General features: G+C 43.0%; 1 protein-coding gene across 2 annotated transcripts in view; it reads left to right on the top strand.

Annotated features, from left to right (window-relative positions):
* Positions 1-215: 215 nt before the first annotated feature.
* Positions 216-21,416, top strand: part of MTUS1 (microtubule associated scaffold protein 1) — a 173,349-nt gene continuing 152,148 nt past the window's right edge. The window contains exon 1 of one of the 2 annotated variants that reach the window (XM_019481293.2): positions 216-313. The gene's annotated coding sequence lies outside the window, so the exon portion shown is untranslated. Of the gene's footprint in view, positions 314-352; positions 434-21,416 lie in introns of those variants that run through there. The other variant, XM_006262533.4, reaches the window with a different exon arrangement.

Below are 21,416 nucleotides of genomic sequence, written 5' to 3'. Positions count from 1 at the left end.
AGGCAGCTCTTAGGCTCACGCAAGAAGAGCAGCAACACCGAGCGGGAATCTGCAGCCCCCGGCTTTGTCTGCCGCTGGGCTGTGGCTGGCGTCTCCCCTCGTGCGGCTTCTCCTCCCGCACGTGGGGCCGCGGGCTACTCCTCCCGCCCCGGGCCGGGGGGGGAAAGGTGTTTCGGTGCGTGACGTCACAGGGCGGCACAGGTGCGGCCGGGCCCGGCGGGGAGGGGGGAAGGAGTCCCCGGACGGGCGGAGCAGGGAGCGAGTAGGCGCTGCTCATTGCTGCACGGCCGGGGGAGGCCCCGCGCACCGGTAGGTGAGTCTGCAGCTCCTTGCGTGCGCTCCCCCTTCCCCCCTCCCAGTGGTGGCTCAACTTCGCTTTGAACTTCGCCCAGATCCGGGGGCTGCGCTGCCCCCCTTCCCTCCCAGTTGCAAGGTAGCTGGTTGCAGTGGGTTGCGGGGGGGCTAAGGCCCGGAGGCCCGGAGGAGGGGGCTCGGATGGCCCCGCTGCCAGGGGGAGCCTCCCAGGTGCAGTGCGCTTGTCCCCGCCAGCCCCGGGCTCCTGCCCCGCTCTCGTAGTTGCAGGGAGCCCGGCCCGCCGGCCTTGCAAAAGCGGCGTGAGGTACGGACGTCTCCCGCCTGCTGCTTCTTTTCTTGGCTCCCCCTGGCTGGGGCGGGGCGGGAGCCTCCTGCAGGACGTGGGGGCGCCGGTGGATCTGCTCCTCGCCTCGGGGTGCTCAGCGGGGCAGGGAAGGCTTCAGCGCAGTCATTGGAAGCGCGTCTCTGATGCCCTTGAGGGAGCGCTCCCGGCCCTTGGCGCGCTCCGTGGCAGCTGCTCTGCCCGGCAGTGCTGTGGCAGGCGAAGCCCTGGCTGGGGCGGGGGGGTCTAGTTGGGCTGGTTCTGCTCGGAGCAGGGGAGTGGACAGGATGACCTCCTGAGGTGCTTTCCAGCCCCCTGTTCCCCATAGTAAGGAAGTCACCTACTTCCATTTGGTGCCTCCTATCAACCGTCTCCGCCAGGAGCTTGCGGGGCTGCCCTCTCAAAACCTGATTAGACTTCACCCTGGGGTTTTAGCCTTTCTCTTAGATGTGGCTTCTTAAAAATGCTGCAGCTGAGCAGTGTGACTCTCCCAATCTTCTTGGGGCCACATTGGTCTTTGACCACAGAAATTTCTTCAAGACCCCTCCTCTGTCCTTCAAAACACTTCTATTTGAATCAAATTCAGTTGTTTAGACTGAGAGAGTTTAGTTTTTGGGAGGCTGTGAGGACTTTGCGTGGTTCTTTGGGAGGGTTGGGGGTTTTGGCTGGCATGTTAGTTTGTATTTGGCTGCTCTTTCTGGGTTCATGGGTTTTGTTGTTTCTTGGGGGGTGGGGTTTAGGTTGCTTTGTTTTTTCTTTTTTATGGCCTACCCCATAACTCTAAAAGTTGCTAAAGCAAATACGAAGGGTTTTTGAAGCCAGTAAACTTTGCAGAGCAGGCATCTCTGCATTTCCCTTGGGTTCGTTTCCTCCTTGGATCCGATAGCCAAGTATCAAGTAATCAAGCATGTACTTGTACATGATGTGCTCTGAACTTATGTACTGAACGTATAGTATTAAACATGTTACAATCGTCTTTCCCCTTTTTGTGTGTGTCCAGTAGTTACTGCTAGCATGGACCTGGAACCAGTTTGCGGCAATAGGAGCCATTGCATTCCTGTTACCTTCTTCTTTTTTTTTTTTTTAAACATATTTTGAATGTTTGCACCTCCATATGTTCTATAAATAGGAATAAAAGATTGGCAAACGGAGGAGAGCTCAAGTTTGAAAAGGGCATTCAGCTCAAATGTGATAACGTTGTTCTGAGGCCAAGAAAGGATCAAGGTAAAGTATTTTGGGTTAACAATCAGATCAGAGGATAAGAAATGAACTGGAAATAATCATTAAAGAAATGCAAGTTTTCATTTAAGAAAAGGGCGTGCTACTGTGTCATTGGTACAAAGATGATGAAATATTTTCTTGACTGGCTTCACAGGTCCAGAATATGAAGTACCCACCTGGGTTAAACATCCACCCAGACAGTTTTTTCAAGATCAGGTTACAGTAGAACAGGTGTTTACCTTTCACTGCAGTGGATATGTAAAGTAGAAATTGATGGTTTACCTGCCTTAATAAGTAACAGAGGTACCTTTGGCTTCTGTGTTTGTTTTTCTGCTAGTCTGAGACTTAGCCCTGTTTTCAGGATACCAGTGTTACTGAACCATGAAAATACAATTTGACCATTTTGTGCTGTTTTGTTGTGCCATAGATCAGCAAATGAAGATAAGTTACTGGTGAGCTTTCTTCCAACATAAGTAGAACAGTAATTCCTGTGGTTTCCTTGGGTGAAACCTCTCATGTTCTAAAATAAGTTGTTTGATAAGTGAGTAGTTGGGCTTTGAGATGCCCAGTTCAGTCCTAAAGGATTTTAAATCTGCTCATAACTAAAAATGGCTACAGCTCATTTGTCTTGGTTAATAAAACTTTACTTTGTTGTAAACTACATTGTTCTAAATAGCCTTTGTGTGTACTGTTATCCAATAACATCTTATCACTATAGCAAGTTCTTTTGAAATATTGGTCCTTTATAGAACATGGGTTTTATTTTATTTTGTAATGCTTTCTAACTTTCACTAAAAAAATGAAAACTAATGTTATATCTGGCAATAATATGAGCTTGTTGATGGTTAAAATGTATAAACAAATGTTGTTGGATTAGGCTTTGTTTTAAACTGCAGATAAAATGAAGTGGATAAACTTGCTGAAAAATAGTATTTATTTACCATCCTACTTGATGAATGAAGACTCCATAATTAACACATTCTTTGAATAAATATTGAATCCATATTATAAATGGCTTCTGGATATTTTATTAAGAGAGCTTTATTCCTAATTCTTAGAGATACCATTTTAATACAAATAATATGTTTAAGTATAATGTGAGTTATTTCTTATTTTCTGCATCTTTAAGCACTTGAGGCATTGATTTCATCCATAAGAGTAGCATTAATGTGAATCCAGCAGACTGAAAAATGAGATTTAAATACGTTTTAGTTTCTAATTGCTTTCTTGTTCTTTAGCTTTAGGGCTCTTTGTGGTTTCAATTTCTAACATTGAAAGCCTGAGCCTTATTTTTAAATGTAAACAAATTCTTCTAGTGCCAGGACTCCAGGAGCTGGGACTTTAGAGAGAAAAGTAGGAATGGATATGGGGGAGACCACAAAGCACTCTGAGACTTGTCATTAAAATTGCAAGAGCTGGCAGACTACATGAAGGCCTAGTAGTTGCTTGATCAAGCCATTACATAAATACTTGGTTGTAACTGAAAGCATTGGAATATAACATAATAATTTTATCAAATGTATTACTTCCTACTAAAGTATCAAATGATCATGTAGCATTATTTTCCTACAAATAAAACTTTTTTTTTCTGGTGGGGATACAGGATTTTGTAGATTAAGCAGAGATGCTAAATGCTATATAACTGGACAAAGATGTCAAAAACAATGACACCTGGAAGTCCCTACTTCTGCTCGCCTCCATCTATTACATCATCTGGCCCGCTGTGGTAACCATAAGGCCAAAAACTCAACTTAACCTTTTAAAGCTTAGGATGGTCATTTGACTAGTCTCTGGAATTGTGCCAGGCTTAATTTAAGAAGCTCAGTTAACACTGAACAAATAAGGTTTATGCAACACCCCCCCCAACCTCCCCCTTAACATGCACTTCCCCTTATTGTTAATACTGTACAGTTGAGCTGCTACAGTAGCATTTGTTTTCAAAAAATATCTTGATCCCTCGAAGTGCAAGTGATTTAAGATTTGGTCTCTTTAGAAGAGTCTTCACTTACTTGAGTTTCTGAAATGAGGATAAATGCATTTGGGAAGACTAAGGAAATTGAACATGTTTGTTAATTTGGTTGTAAACACTTGTGTGTGTTTCCAATTACTTCTTTCAACTTGCTTTCTTTAGTATTAAAGTCACCTGGAGTCTGAAAAACAAACCAACTTGTAACTAGTGTATTCTCTACTGCTAGAAAACTCTTCTTAATTCTGTTCATCCCAAAGGGAAATAAATGAACTAGTTGACTATAGAACTCCTGCCTAACTTCATCCTATTGGGAAGAAGATGTGCTATAGAGTTTCTTTCTCATAGTTTGCCTATTCTAATTCCTTCTAGCTAGATGAAGTAACTACAGTTGAGTGTCAGTCTTAATTACAGTAATTAATTATAGCTGTTATTCCTGTTTAGCCAATGCTCCTGTTAGGGTAGTATTAATTGCTTTCCTAATATCATTTGTCTTATGTATACTAACATTTTTTAATATCTCTGTCCTGTTTAATTTGGTTCCTCTTGTTATGTGTTGAATCAACTGACTTGTTGACACTTATTTTAGCTCAGTTCAAGTTGGTGTAATCTTGGCAGTACAGTGCCAACTTCCTATTAACAAATTTGATGTTTGCGAATTTCAGTGGCTTTTATTTTTCTTTTTTGCTTTATACAGACTGCTGATCACTTAGAATAAAGTAAAGTTGTAATAAATGTGAGAAAAGTTAAGTAATGCTGACTTTTATAAGCTTGGGTAATAATATCTGAATGGGTGAGCCCACTGAAGAGTTTCACTAGTCAGGAGGCCTGCCACCCTCTTCACATGATCTGGGCTGGTTTTCTCAGTATTATTAGTGACATTGGATACAGTCCATACCACCTAAATTTTAGTTGGGAATGGGACGCTAAAGAAGGCCCCCTGAAGGCAGTAAGGTGACACACTCAACCACAGATAAATATGGCTCATTTGGTCTCATGCTGAATTTTTGGTAATCAGTCCTTAGCTTGAAGAGCCAGATCTCCCTGCCATCCTTGACCTAACCTTTTAATGGTGATCTTTGCCATCCAGGGAGCTAGGTTAATGACCTTCAGAAGCAACTATTATATTAGCACAGGAGCTATAGAAGGAAGATGCTATTAAGGAAAGGTTCTGAGTTAAAGAACTTTGATAAGAGATCAGTGAACAGCAATGTACGAAGACCATACAGAGCCTTCTGGATTTGTGAACTGCTTTTCATATTGTGGACTGACTGGCACACAGGTAGTGTCTTTCAAATGGCCCTGCTCTTTTGGTCGGGTAAAATTGTAAGCTAACACAACTGGTTCTAAGGAGTAATTTTCAGTTATCATTGTCTTGTGCTGAGGATATTCTCAGGTGGAAGTAGGTTTCTCTCTTGTGCTTTTTTTAAAATTCCAATGCAATGCTATTGGTATAGCTGCTGGCTGACAATGCATTTAGTATGCTGATAACTATGTCTGTCTCGTATGGTCCACTTGGGAAGTTTTAAAATTAACTGCCAATGTATAAATAATATGAAGTATTTGAGAATCATGGTGGATGATCATTCCAGGCAGAGCTGAGGGTCTCTTCAGGTTGGAAGAAGCAACCTAAAAAGCTTTCAGAGATACCTGAGAAAATCTCTGTATTAAAGCTTTTCTAGATAAAGGGTGTGTCCTCTTGGTACAACCTTTGCCAGAAGCATTTTTCCCCTGGCAAGGCAAGTAAAATTTCCTTATTGAAGGCTTTAACCTGAAACAGGTAATCATGCTCCCATTTCAAGATTTCAGCTTTCATTCAGTTTCAATGCAGAGATATGGAAGATACTCGCTTATTAGGATGCTTTTAAGTACTGCTAGTGTAATACCAGTCATTAATTTACAATGGCTACCAGTTTCTGGATGGAATGCAAGTGTTTTGGTTTTAACTTCTAAAACATCTGACTTTGCTGATCACAACTGCTAATAGCTGTTTCTACGAATTACCTACTCTAAGTCACAGCTGTCAGATGACAGTGGTATGACTTTAAAAGGAAGTTCAAGAAGTGACAGGACATACTTTGAACTTTGCTCATGTCTTTGGTCTGTCAATGCTCTCATCTTAAGTTCTGGATACTCTGAAAAGCTGCTTTTCAGTGGGAAAGGGCAATTTGAAGAATTCTAGGTTTTAAGATTGTGGAAAAGTGTTCTTGTGAAACTACAAGGTAGCTGACACATAATATGGAAAAATCAAAGCTTGCACATACTTCCATGAAAAGACATCTGGAGCTTAATTAGGGGGTAGGTACTTTAAGAATGACCTCTGAGGGGTACAGAATTGCATTGTTTCATTTTAATAGAATACAGGGCCACTGTGGTGTTTACCTACATTTAAATGAAATATTTACTTTTTTTCTATCCCTTCACTTGGGTTCATATTTGCTTAATGACTATAGTCATAAGGAAAACACAAATGTCTGGACTTCTCTACGTTTGTGGGCATGTGAGAAATTCAGAAGATAGCTGCTGGACTTCCCTGACCATACAGTCCTTCTACTTTTATTTAATTAAAGCTCTTAAAGCAGTTCTTAAGGAAACTTACTTTTAAGTTTAGGAAATTTAACATGTTTCATAAGAAAAGGCATTTTAAGAATAAGTTACTGCTGACACACTAACTAGAAAGTTTGTGGATGTAGTATGAATAATTTAAGGAGTGATAGAGTGCTGAAGAGGAGGGTAGCACATGCTCTGAGCCCTCTAACTCTTATCTGATGAACTTAACTTCTCTAACCCAAGTTTAGCTTGACTTAATTTCTAAGTCAAGTATGCATCCTGTAGAACTAAAATATAAAAAAGCAGTTATGGCTTGCATAAGGGGTGTATTTTATTAAATTAATTAAAGAAGTCTCTCAATACACACTTCTAATGTTAGAGTATACTTGAACATCTGAAACTTCTAAAATTTCTACTGTTTTAGTGAGTGCCGTACAATGTGTTTGGTGAAGAACATATTTGGCAGAACTTTAAATTTAAAACTTTAAGTTTTAAGTTTTTAGAACTTTAAACTTAATGTTTTATATCAGGGTGCCAAACTCATCCAGGCCTGCGGGTTGGATGAGTGGTGCAGGACTGGTCCACAGGTAGGGTGAAGGTATAGGGTCAGCCCTGTGGGCTGGATTGGGCCAACAGACTTCTCTGTGCCTCTCCTCCATGCTTGATCTAGTGTCTGCTCCAGTTGATCTGGGATCCTTACTTGCATATGGCTTGCATCCAAGGCCCTATGCCCAAAGCCAGTCTGAAACATGTGAAGTGGGACATCTCTGAGACCTAGGGGCTAGACAAGGGGGTTCCAAGCTGAATTCAGCCAGCAGGCCCTATCTTTTGGACTCCTACTTAATATGAACTAATAATATGACAGTTGGAGATTGAGTTTTGATCCAAATACCAAACTTTTCATATGCACAATATTCCTTACTAGTTGTCTTTTTCCCCAGCGATATCTTTATTAGACCATGTCTTATAAGTAAGTCTAACTATGAATTTCATTTAGAAGCATCTTTAAAAGAAGATATGGAAGTCATGATGCAACACATTTTTTGTATGTAACAATGACATTAGCAGAACAATGTCTTGAAGCATTCGAGTGCCATAGTGTCTTATAATTAAGGCAAACCAGTTGTTAAGGCTTTTCAAGTAGTGTTGCCCTTGAGTTTTTCATAGAAGCCCTTTTGTGGAAAGTTATACCACGTTTGAAGTTAGGTCAGTTTTTTTAAATCTCATTGTGTGTGGATGGATTGACAATATGGGCACATGTATTTTGGTGTCACTCTGGCAAAAGAACTTTCTTTCATCATAATTTGGCCCTCAACACCTTTAACATTTCTCCAACTATTTTAGCCGTAGTCTTTATTTTAACATTTAATATCTCAAACTGGCTTTCATAGTTTCTTCTTGTTTTTTGATTTCCTTAACATTTGGGTTATTCAGAAAACACAGAAGGCATGTAGTGATAACCAGTCTGTCAATTTAAAGTGTATCAATCCTAATCCAGGGATTGATTTGATTTGAGCTTTGAGTGCAAATGCTGGTGCAAGACCCAAATGAAATTTGCTAGATTGGAAGGGAAAAGCTTCTCTACTCACTAGGGTGAAGGTCTGAGAAGAGCGTGCACTTTACATAGAATCAGGCATTTCTGTTACTGGTATGTGTAGCCAACAATGCCAGCAAGATTAAACAATTGACCTGGACTGACTGGACAACCACATCTTAATAAGGTCAATGCAGGCACTACATGCTAGGTAAGAGAATGAAAGAGCAGTATGCTTACAAAACTAAAGAACTAAGGTGAGAGATTTGTACCATTTCTAGAGTTCTAGTTAGTCATTTGGATTAAGTGATTTATTGGTCCCCTTCTCCAAACAGTTATTCCAAGTAGTTCCATTAATTTTAGTACAACTTCTAACAGTTTTGATTTTTCTGTTACTTTGCTCCATGAGTGGGCTTCATACTAGTACCATTTGGGCCAAACATGTCAAATCACCTCATTGGGCCACTGGTTTAAAGACGACCGTACTTAAAGGATTGAGGCCCATTTCTTGCATGTCTTGCTGTTGGTAGGGAACTTGCTTCAAGTCTGCTGCCTTTATTCCTCTGAGTGGCACTGCTTTTTGTTCTGTGGTCACATATGTCACTGATTCCTTCTTGCCAGGCCAACTGCTGGCCCAAGACCTGAGCCTGGCTTTGTTTTGCTTAGGTCGACTAATTTATGTCCATTACTCCGTTATCATCTTCATCACTGTCTTTAATAGGAAGTTCCCTCCTAACCCGACTACTGCATTTTGCTATGTTGCTATGTGGCTGACCGTAAGAGATGCATTCAGCCACACGTGCATTAACCGCACATGGTTCCTTTGCTGGGAGTTGCCTCCCTGCCTAACTCATTGTTTTGTTCATTGCTTCTGTATGTTTCTATATGTCACTTCATTGAAGAGGGATCTTAGTTTTTTGGCTTGTCAGTCTCTTTCCTTTGCTTCTCTCTAGTCTTGGATGGTTCAGGGCCACAAAGGAGGGGATGTCTTGTCTGTTTTCCCTTTGCCAGCAATTTCTTGACTCCCTTGGATAGTCTTCCTCTCGCTTTGGAATATCCAGAAAAAGACACCTGTTCAGATTTGGATATGGAACAGGAGTGCTTGAATTCTACTACAATATATTATTGCCTCATGCCATACCTTTGCAATAAAAATGGCTAGAGGCCTGCAAGGCAAGACTTGTGAGGAAAAACTGGAAGAGCTAGGGCTTTTTAGTCTGGAGAAAAGATATGTTGGGGGTGGGGGTTGGAATTTGGTAACAGTTTCCTGTTAAATTATGAAATGGGATTCAGGACTAGTATATAAAGGATTAACGTGATAACTCGTTCAATACATGACAGAGAGACTTTAGTTGCACTATTTACTGTTAAATGACTCTAAAGCAAAGCGAAGTCCAATATATTTAGCTGTAGAAGCAATAGTATCTCTCCAATACAGACAAAGAGGCAGTCTCAGTTTTTTTCAGCTTCTCAAGACATGCATCTATTCACCAAAAGATAAGCTGTGCATAGTAGCAGTTTATAGTCGGAATGATTTCTCACTCTTGAAGTGTGCACCTTGTTAGCTGTCAGCATCTTCAAAGCATTTTTGAAATGGAGTAAAAAAAACCCCAAGCAATAACCAGCAGGAAGATTCTGACCAATAAAGAACAGTTTTGTGCAGGCCGGGGGCAAGCCGGGCCCGTCTTTGCGCACGCCAGCAGCCCGGGCACGCGGGGCTGGAGAAAACCGCGGGGCGGTTTGGTACGCGCGAACTAGAATTAGTCACAGAGGCGTAGTGATTGATTGAAATGATTATTTACTTACACCCAAGTTGGTCGCGGTGTAGTCTGGACAGCTTTCCAGGTGCAGCTCCGCTTGAGTCCTCGTTGGAGGACTCTGACAAACTCGGTTCTTTGGCCCCGGAGTGGTTTAGGCTCCGCAGGTTCGGCAATTCTTTCCTCACGAAGTTGCTGAAGCTCCGTGGGTTCGGTTCAGTTCCCAGGTCCCCCGGAGCTGTTAAGACTCCGTGGGTTCGAAAATTGGGTTCGGTTCCCTGGCCCAGGAGCTGTTAAGACTCCATGGGTTCGAAAATTGGGTTCAGAGGATAGGGATACGTCTAGGATTGCGCTCGGTGACGGGGAGAGGCCAGAGGCTGTTTAGACCTCTGTTGCCTGCTTAAGAAAGGCGCGTTGGGTCCACAAGGGTCCACATCGCTTGGAGATCTTCACACAGCGCGAAGTCTCCTCCTCCTGGCAAGTTCTGTCTCTCGCCGACTTGGGCGGAAACTACCCAAGCCTTTTGTACGGCTAGCAAGCCAATAGCTAGCCGCCACATGTGCCTACATTTAGAACCGGCCAATAATGTGGCACAAATCTGAATACAAATGGCGGGAACTCCTTTGCACTGTGCATCTCCGAGATGCAAAAGAAATGCACCATGCAAAGAAGCTGCAAATAGGCGGGAAATCCCCCGTTGCACCAGAGTTCTCTCCCGCAGTAGAGAACTCTACCGTGCAAGGAAACTGTAATTTAGGCGGGAACATAATTTAGCGTTGCCGAAGCGCACACAAACAACAAATCATAACTTTGGGTTGTGACAAGTTTGATTAACAGGAAGTCCCAGATTTGATTGAATTGCCTTTCTTAGTAACAGGAGGCTATCAATTTCTGAACTGAAACAACATAGCAGGAAAGTGATTTAAAAAACTTAGTGTTTTTCCTGGTTGTTAGAGTCATCCTTGAATGATCAAGGGAACCACTGAGGCAAAACAAGAGTCATTCAAGAGGTGACTGTCAAACCCTATATGGAAAATGTCTCTTCCTGTACATAATCGTGAGTTAATTATAAAAGAAATATTTACCATAGTAATTAATCAAGGATAGATATTTAACAGTCAAATACCAGATGCACATAAGAGCTTGCTTAAAATCATCATAGATATAGTAAAATAAGATGGAAGTGATACCTTGCTATTTCTTTTCAGATGATCCCAACCACAAACTTGCATCCTCTTAAAGTATGCGTTTGTCATTTAATATTTTGTAGTTTAATTTTTATGAGTAGTTCCAGCTCAGCTTAAGTTTTTTACAGTCGTCATTCTTCAAATACCTGAAGGTATACAGGGAAGATGAAGATGGGCATTTCTCTGCACTGTAAGCAATAGCCTGAAGAGGTAGTAAGGGAAACTTGGGTAAGAGGTGAGGAAGAACTTTCTGGTGTACAAGGATGGTCAAGCATTGGAAAAGGCTACCTAGAGAAATTGTGGAATCTCCATCTTGAAAGTTTTTAAGAGCAAACTGAAACTTGGCTGGGATGGTTTAGTTGGGGATAATCCTACCTTGAGTAGAAAGCTGGACTAGATTACTTTTTATAAAGGTCCCTTCTAGCACTACTTTCCTATGATCCGCTAGTCAATTCTGTATATTCACTCAATTCTTTCTTCCATGCTTGTGGAAGGGCTTTTTGTCTGGTAATGCAGTATTGCTAATGGTTGAAGTTACTCAAAGTTGCCCCTCTCTCCCTTTGTTACTAGGTACTAGGGCTGTGCAACGCTTTGGTCACTGATTTGATTTGGTGGTCAGATCTCTGAATCCAAATCTAACCAGGAGACCCATTAATCTCTCTGAATTGATTTGAAAAGATTCAACTATTAGGACAGGCATAGCTTTAAATGTTTTGTTTACATACCTCCAGGTACCAGGTGGCTTGTGAATGCTGCAATGCTGGGGTGGATGAGGTGTCCCACAGGACTGTGGGGGCCTCCCCAGCGCGCTTGGCATCAGACCTGGAAGTGGACCAGAAGCACTTCAGGTCCATTTCTGGGTCTGACGGGAAGCATGCGGGGGTGGGCCCCCCCACATGCCCCAGTGCTCAGTGACTGGTGTCTCCTGGATCTGGGTGGGGTGAGCACCTGGGGTCCCCCCCCAGCTGATCGCTGAGCTGGAGGGGCGTGGGGGACCCCCCCAGCATGCTTGGCGGTGGACTCGGGAGTGGACCGGAAGTACTTCCAGTCCACTTTTGGGTTTGCCAGCGAGCACATGGGGAGGGCTGCCCCAAGCTCCTGTGTGATGCTCCATCTGCCCCACCATTGCAGCGTTCACAAGCTGCATCTGGTATCTCAAGGTATGTAGAAAAAAACATTTAAAGCTGTGTTAATGTCGATTCGCTGGTTCTCCGAATCAGCATCGCATCTTCAGATTTGGATTTGGCTGGATCGAGTCACTGTCCCTGATTCGGGCTGAATGCAAATCGAATATGACCCATTTCTCACACCCCTACCTGGTACTGCTTTGTTCATAATCCTCCTTGGTGTAGATTTTGCTAGATGAGTTACTGATACTGTTCCATGTACTATGTCTAGGGTTATAACATGAATAGTCTAAAATTGAACTGGTTCTTTTATTATGGACTATTTAACTAGCTTTCTAGTTTATGCATATGTACAGACTTCCCCTTACAAACTGTTTTCTCTAAGGTCTAACCAAGTCACTAAACTCTACCCTTTAATTTTTGAAAGGTGTTATTTACTTGGTGCTTTCTCAGTGTGTGTTGTTTGGTTTTGTTTTCTTTTTTGGAGGGGGGGGTGTTGTTTTGGTTTTTACCTATTCAGAGCTATTATTAAAGCTAATCCCTTGGGACTGACTACATGAGTCCTAACTGATCTGGACTGTTTTCTGATATTCATATTTAAAAATTCGAGCTTGTAATTCAGGCTTCTCTTTATTGGAAATGAGGTCTTCATAAATGCTCTCCCTATGCATTGCAGTTTCCAACTTCTTGGAGTGGAGGTGGGCTGGGTAACAGATTCTCCACAGTACTTTAAAATTAACTTACAGTGGAACAAAAGGATCAAATACTTGATTGTTTTGAATAATTCCACTTTTGAGGGAAGGATAAAATGACATGGGAGGGATGGCCACAGGATCAAAGTGGTCCATGTGCTGGTCGTGAAGATAGAATAAATTAGGACTGACTGATTTCCATATGAAATAGAAAAAGAAACCCTGTATTACTTATGGTTCCTATGGTCACTATCACTTAGTGAAACTTCATTCTACTTGCTTCCGTTCGTGTTCGTTTATAGAAACATTAAGCAGATGAGAGTTATTCAGTAGCCTTGGTGCATAGCCTTTGCTCAATACTGATAATCACTAACAGTGTGGATTTACACAAGTGCATTTTCTGTACTATTTTTGGTACTGTGTGGTGGACCATAGATAGGTGGATGCTAAATCAGATGTTCCAGAACTATTTGACTGAAAATAGTTTAGCCTAGTTCACTGAGCTTCAGTTTTACTTTCAATTGAGTCACAGCAAGAAAATGTTTGCTTGTTAATGAAAACCTGCCTTTTTATCCAAATAGTTTATCAAGAGAAAGACCTTAGACATTAATGCTGATGTAAAGGATAGTGCATTTAAAAAGTGCCTGCTAAATATAGCACCATTCTGGTTGAAAGCAGGATATCTTCAGCTGAAACACGAAAGCACTGCCTCCTACCAGGGTCACAAGCTTTGACATGTTTTCAATAGTAGTGAGAGTTCTTCCTTTGGGAGTTCCACAATTGACTGCAATAGAATCAGGATCAGTGCTTTTGTTCCACAAACCCTGATGGTATGTGCATCACTGATGAAAGAAGTCTGCTGAAGTCATTCCATAGTACTAGCCTAAGTTATATTTAGGGCTTGTTTATAACACTTCTGTCAGAGTAAAGCTACTATTACATTCTGTTCACTTATTTATAAGCACCACAAGTGAATTCGAGCTTCCTGCAATGAAATAGCATATAACTTCATTCTTGATTTTAGAGGGAAGGAAATAAAAATCAACTGCAGTATTTTTTTTTTATTTTTTTTTTTTAATGAGTTTCACTTTGGAGGAGATAAAATGTGAAACTCGGTTTTAATGCTGTCAAATGAAAATAAGGCCAAATCTTTTAGGGAAAACTAAATACAGAATCTTCATCTTTACATCGAACAATGTATCAGAGTAAAACAGATAGTTGACATGACTTGTCAATCCAAAAAATTTATAGTGAATAAAAACCTGGATAGCTTGACTTATTTTACACTTTCAGTAGCTGCAGGCATATAGGTTTTACTTATTCAGCTAAATATTAGAGAAATTAACTGGTTACTATAAAAAAGCAAAGGACATAAGTACTGTGGGGAAAAAATAAAAGGTAGCTTTGCTTAATTTTGTTGCAGGTTAAAAATTTGTCTTCCCAGTTTCTGGTTACTCTGAGGCTTGCTGGTAGAAGTGTTCCTACTCTGAATTCTGTTCAAATTTTGAAAGAAATGTCTTTACTTTTTATATTAATAGCAAACAAGAAAATCTGCTTTTCTAGCTACATAGCTTTATTCTGCTAGCAGAATTAGAGGGTTCATTTGTTAGTAGCGATGAAGTAAGCCCTGTAACTGGAGTGATCACAGAGTAGTACAGTCTGACTTTTGAAAGCCTGAACTCTTGCTCATAAATTTGAACTCTGACAAATTCATGTTCAGTTAACATCTTAAAGTCATTTTCTGAAGTCTGAAAGGGAATCTAAGATGAGCTTTTAAAATCTTTAGCCCAGTAATTGCTTTCTTGTTGACTAATGTAATCTTTGAAACTAAACGTTTTCTTTTTAATATTTTCAGTGCTTATGGCATCTTGCTATTTAGGCACTGAAAAATAAACTTAAACTTATCCCTGATATTTGGTCAAAGATGAAACAAATAAATACCCCCCCTCTTCTTCCCTCCCCCCCCACAGCTCCATAGTTCAGTAATTTTAATTTACAAAGCGCGTGCGCATTTGTGTACATATAAGAAAGAGTTGATTAAGCCACATCTTGACAAGAGGAGTTTAGATGATGATTAAACTACCATTAAAATGGAAGCCTGCTTTTACTCATAAATGAAACTCTACATGGACAGAGGTTAACAAGATGTTTTGTGTTGTACTTGCCAACTTAATACCTTTAGTCTACTTTTTTTGAGAATCCTTGTGTAGACAAAATCCATAGTATGACAAAGGGAAACTCTACCTCTGCTAAAGTTCTAGCAAAAACATAGAATCCATAACTAGACCTTAAACAGTATTCATTGGAGATTTTTAAAAATTATATTTTATTGAATTGGTCTCTGCTTGCTGGTCTGAGATCAAACTCTTGTCCTACTCGGTATGTCTACATGCTCAGGTAATGCTGTTTGGCTTTACTACGCAGTCAATTTACTACCTGCATATGCATGGGCGTATGCAGGTTAGTAAATTTACTGTTCAGTAGACTGATTTATTGTGCAGGAAGCGTCTACATGTGTAGATGGTGATGCTTTACTGCAGACTAGATTAATCTACTGTGCTGTAAAGCATCTTGTGTAGCCATGGCCACTGTCAGCTTATTAGATGTCTGAGAGCCAGCCAGCTCGATCCCAAGATCCAGCCTACGAGCTTTTTTTTAACTGCAGCAACTTTAATATATGCTATTGGAGCTGGATATCCAGGGGTCTAATTTTCTCCCTGCACTGTAAACTTGCAGCATGGGGAACATTTTTTTTTGCTCCCGCACGTGCCTCTTGCTCCACCTCAAAGGGGTTTGAGGTGGGGCAAGAGGCATGTGTGCACTCATCTGGATGCACCCAACGTGTCTAAAAAGTATTTTCCTCCCTTTTCCCATTGCCCATTATGCAGTAAGCTTTTTTGCCCTTGGAAGCTTTTACAGTGGGGACTGCATGTTCATTTTTAGCCTTTTCAACCTAACCTGAAAAAGATCAGGGACTCCACCTATCAACTTAAAGAACAAGCTCTAGTTTATGGTTAACAAAACACTGCTGCTGTCTACCAGTGAGTTGGAAAAGGTATGCTGCTTTTCTCAAATTGGTTTGCTTGTGTGTAAGAAGTTACCAGTTAGAAACTAGAAGAGCTAAACTATTTTTCAAATATTGAGAAGATGAAACAAAGCCTTTAAAAAGAATCTGCAGCAGCCTAGGACATGAGAATAGGCCGTGAAGTAATACAAATGCTGTAACCTCAACTTGTGAATGATCTGTTTAAGAATTCAGCTCAGTACTATGCATTAGTTAACACTGATTTGCCAAAAAAACCCATACAGTTCAATACAAAATATGCTTTTGGATCACTATTACAATTGAATTCCTTGAGCTCATGTTTACTCAAGCTAAAGAATGGGAAAATATTGAGACTGGCCGGTGCTGAATTAACACATCTTATTGTAATGCTTATTTATATGGCTTAGAGGGTGGTGTCTAAGACACTGGTATGAAATGGTAAACTGTGCCAAGAAACAAGCTTGTGGATAGTATGACTGTTACTACTGCTTTTAAAGGGGTACATACCAGTTCTCTCTCTTCATTCAACACAAACCTAAATAAAGTCAAACGTAAAGTCAAACAAGTAGCTGCTCTTTTCTTTTGTAAAATACTGATCAGCAACAAGTTAATTATAAGTAGGGGAAAGGCAATGAATTGACTGTAGGGTTGGGTAATACTACGAAAGCCTAAAACTTTTAAACAGGGTTGGAAGTACTGCAGCAACAAAAACATTTTCCTGAAGAAATCAAGTGGGTTCAGCTGTAGCTTACTTCTACAACAATTAATTTTAAATTAGAATATGTTTGATATTAGAGGTGCACCAATACATCAGTCCAATATTGGATCGGCACCAATATAAAGAAAATTGACTGTATCAGAAATTGGTCTGCTGTGGTCAATAGCGTGGCTGATAAATGCCCCATGCATGTGTGCAGTCACAGTGCAGTATGTAGGCAGCGAGGAGCACAGGTTGGAGAGCTGCATGCAGCTAGTAAGTCTGTGGTGGATGGGAGGGGTGGAGAAGGGAAGGGAATGTCCATGGGGGGCCAGATCAAGGCCCCCACGGAGAGAGAGGGAGGGGGGCTGGGGCAGGAGCTGCCTGGGCAGGATGTAGGACGGAGCCATGGATTGTCTGGGGAGCATGGGGAGGAGTTGCAGCTCCCGCTACTGCATGCACCCCAGGAAGGCATGGGGGCACATGCCCCTGGATCTAGGCAGGGTGGGCTGGGGCCAGGGTTGTGTGGGGCTCTTTCCAGTAGGGGCTGGGCTGGGTTGCACTTAGGTAGGCAGCAGCATTGGCACTAGTTCAGGGGGCTATGGTGAGTTTTGGGGTGTTTTTGTCCCTCCCCCCAGTACTGCCACTGCTTGCCCCAAGCACAGCCTGGCCCAGCCCTTGCTGGGATGAGCCCTCTGTAGCCCTGGCTCCAGCCTGTCCTGCCCCACGCAGATTTGGGGGCACACTCTGTCCATGCCTCCCAGGCTGCATGCAGTGGCGAGAGCCACTTCCCCCCCCCCCCAACCTCTGGGTCAGGCCATGGCTCCATCCTGTGCTCTGCCCTGCCCTGCCCTAGCCGCTGCTCCACTCCCTCCTGCACTGCAGGGGCCTCGATCTGCGCCCCCCCATTCCCCTTCCCTTCCCCCACCTCCACCACAACAGACTTACCAGCCAGACACTGCTCTTCATGCTGCTGGGCTACGTATCAGAAAGCAGGCCAGTATCGGCTAATATGCCTCCTTAAACATGGGCTGTTGGTATCAGCCCCAAAAATCATTATCAGTGTGCTCTTATTTGATACATATGCCTCGGAGAGAGAGAGAATACAGCCAGATCTTAACAAGCTGTCTTTTGGCTAAACTGGAGAAATAGATGTTAGGGTCGGAAGGGACCTCAATAGATCATCGAGTCCGACCCCCTGCATAAGCAGGAAAGAGTGTTGGGTCTAGATGACCCCAGCTAGATGCCTATCTAACCTCCTCTTGAAGACCCCCAGGGTAGGGGACAGCACCACCTCCCTTGGGAGCCCGTTCCAGACCTTGGCCACTCGAACTGTGAAGAAGTTCTTCCTAATGTCTAATCTAAATCTGCTCTCTGCTAGCTTGTGGCCATTATTTCTTGTAACCCCCGGGGGTGCCTTGGTGAATAAATACTCACCAATTCCCTTCTGTGCCCCCGTGATGAACTTATAGGCAGCCACAAGGTCGCCTCTCAACCTTCTCTTGCAGAGGCTGAAAAGGTCCAGTTTCTCTAGTCTCTCCTCGTAGGGCTTGGTCTGCAGGCCCTTGACCATACGAGTTGCCCTTCTCTGGACCCTCTCCAGGTTATCCGCATCCTTTTTGAAGTGTGGTGCCCAGAATTGCACGCAGTACTCCAACTGCGGTCTGACCAGCGCCCGATAGAGGGGAAGTATCACCTCCTTGGACCTATTCGTCATGCATCTGCTGATGCACGATAAAGTGCCATTGGCTTTTCTGATGGCTTCGTCACACTGCCGGCTCATGTTCATCTTGGAGTCCACTAGGACTCCAAGATCCCTTTCCACCTCTGTGCCACCCAGCAGGTCATTCCCTAGGCTGTAGGTGTGCTGGACATTTTTCCTCCCTAGGTGCAGCACTTTGCATTTCTCCTTGTTGAACTGCATCCTGTTGTTTTCTGCCCACTTGTCTAACCTGTCCAGGTCTGCCTGCAGCTGTTCCCTGCCCTCCGGCGTGTCCACCTCTCCCCATAGCTTTGTGTCATCTGCAGACTTGGACAGAGTACATTTGACTCCCTCGTCCAAGTCGCTGATGAAGACATTAAAGAGTATCGGTCCAAGGACCGAGCCCTGCGGGACCCCACTGCCCACACCCTTCCAGGTCGAGACCGACCCATCTACCACGACTCTTTGGGTGCGACCCTCTAGCCAATTTGCCACCCACCGGACTGTGCAGTCATCCACATCACAGCCTCTTAACTTGTTCACCAGTATGGGGTGGGATACCGTATCAAAGGCCTTCCTGAAGTCTAAGTGTACGACATCCACCCCTCCTCCTGTGTCCAGGCGTTTCGTAACCTGATCATAGAAAGAGACTAGGTTGGTCAGGCATGATCTGCCCGCCACAAACCCGTGCTGGTTTCCCCTCAGCATAATTTGCCCTGCCGGGCTCTCACAAATGTGAGCCTTGATAATTTTTTCAAAGACTTTGCCAAGGATGGAGGTGAGACTGACTGGCCTATAGTTGCCCGGGTCCTCCTTCCTCCCCCTTTTGAAAATGGGGACCACGTTAGCCCTTTTCCAGTCCTCTGGGACTTGGCCCGTGCGCCATGAGCGTTCAAATATTCCTGCCAGTGGCTCTGCAATGATGTCGGCCAGTGCCTTCAGCACCCTCGGATGGAGCCCATCTGGGCCTGCTGATTTAAAGGCATCCAGTTCTTCCAAATGACTCTGCACCACCTCAGGATCTACGTATGGAAGTCTGGCGCCTTGCTGCTGCCTCTCTATAATCCCAGTGAGAGACTTGTCGTGCCCCTCACTTAGGAACACTGAGGCAAAGAACTCGTTGAGGAGTTCAGCCTTGTCCCCCTTGTCTGTCACCAATTGTTACTGCCCATTTAGCAGTGGTCCTATTCCTCCCTGGGCCTTCCTTTTACTCCCAATATATCTGAAAAACAATTTCTTGTTGTCTTTTACTTGGGTTGCCATCCTCAGCTCCATGGTAGCTTTGGCCCGCCTAACTGCCTCCCTACAAGCACGGGCAGAGGAGGTATATTCATCTTTGGTGATCTCACCCTGTTTCCACTTTTTATGTGCTCCCCTTTTGGCCCTTAGGCTGCCCTGGATTTCTCTGGTCAGCCATGGAAGCCTCCTGGCCCCTTTCCCTTTTTTGCCTCGCTCGGGGATCGTCTTGCTTTGTGCCCGAAGGATCGTTTCCTTAAGGCACAGCCACCCTTCTTGGGCTCCCATCCCTTCAAAACTCCTACTCTGCAGTGCGTCCTTGACTAATCGCCTGAGTGCATTGAGATCAGCTTTCCTAAAGTCTAGCACTTTCACCCTACTAGTTACCTTACCCACTCGCTGTCTTATGTTGAATTCTATTATAAGGTGATCACTGTCTCCCAAATGGCTACCGATCTGGAGAAATCTCACACAAGAACTTGTAAGGTGAGACAACTGTGTCAATGCCTGTGAAAATTAACAGCCCTATCCCCCCCCCAAATCCCACTTCAGGGGAAACTCTACTATGTGTTTCCTGAAAGTGTCTCTGTTACTTCACATTAGGATGAACCAGTGGGCCCTTTAAGGTGCATACAAACCTTACATCTAGGTCTATCTAACCACAGTTAGATCAATCTAAATGCCTGGTTGTGCAGGCTTTCATGGGACTTAAACTGACCTAACGCTGGTGCCACCTAATCAAAGTTCTCCTTGGAGGGGAACTAATTTTTAGATCAGCCTGAAGTAACGTGTTCTTAAAAAAGCTAAACCTGGCTTAGTGAATGTCTGTGTGTATTCATAGCACCCCACTGGAGCTGGAAAAGCCCAACCACTTATCACAGCCTTGAAGCTGCATTGTTTTAATGCCCCTCCCCAGCCTGGTTTACTTACCTTTGGCTGCCCAGGCAAACACCTGCACTCAGTAGAACCTGGCTCAAGTTTAAGTGGCTCCAAGTAAGCTGTCTAACCCAAGCTGGGTGATTTGAACGCATGATTGTACCCACTGGGTGCTTCTGCATGAGCCGGAAGGCTGCTCTGATGCACTATGATTACAGTGTGTCTGAGCAGATGCAATTAATCAAGTCTGCTGGAGTGTCATAATTACTGTGCTCCAGCTAGTCTCTGCGTTTTGTGTACCAACATCCTCTTGCTTCCAAATGGCAGCAGGGTGCTTAATCTAAAACTCATTTGATGACCTTTAGATAAAGCACCCCCACTGCCATTTTGAAGTTCAGGGATGCTGATGCACAAAATGCTCCAGGTGCTTTAGAGCAGCTCTCAGAGCCACTTTAAAGCTCCCTCTCCCCATGCACACACCCCATCTTCCCCCCCCCCCCCCTTATGGAGCATGTGTAAAAATACCCTTGGTACACATTCCCTGACTCCTTGAAAAAAAATACCCTATTTTATAGAATAGCAATAAAGAATAGTGTTGTTTTATTTGTAATTAGTAACTTTGAACAAAGTGTTATAACTAGGTGTTGAACCTATTTTAAACCTTAGTTGGCATAGGTGGTTGTCTAACTTTGGAAAACCTGTTGAATACAGTCTCTTACTAGGAGTCTTGTAGCTGGGAAGAATAAATTGCAGTAATGGATTGCATATAGATAATCTTAACTACTAATTTTAAATTTTTTGCCCTTGAGAAATTTGAGCGAGGTGATATGCACTTTGTAGCTGTCCAACTTGAATTGTAGTGAGAAGTTTTGTGATATGGATAAGGGCTTAGTCCCAGCTTCTTTAGAGGCTTTCATGGAAGTTATGGCAAACCATTGAAAGGTGTTAAATGTATGTGTGTTAATATTAGCTCTGAGTAAAGAGGGCTATAGATTATTAGAATGGCCTGAATTAGAGCAAATCAAACTAGGTATTAATTAGGAATTCTAGTGTAGACAAATTCAAATATTTCTGCCTTGGCACCTAATATTTTTAAAGCTAACCCCAGAATTTAGGCTGATAATGAATTGGAGGCTGAGTGGGGACCTTGTTACATGTTGTACTTTGAGCTGCTCAAATGTTGATCAG

The sequence above is a fragment of the Alligator mississippiensis genome, chromosome 2, assembly GCF_030867095.1.
Source record: "Alligator mississippiensis isolate rAllMis1 chromosome 2, rAllMis1, whole genome shotgun sequence".
Taxonomy (NCBI): Eukaryota; Metazoa; Chordata; order Crocodylia; family Alligatoridae; genus Alligator; species Alligator mississippiensis.
The sequence above is the reverse complement of the archived record's forward strand: the minus strand, read 5'-3'. Positions and strand labels throughout refer to the sequence as shown.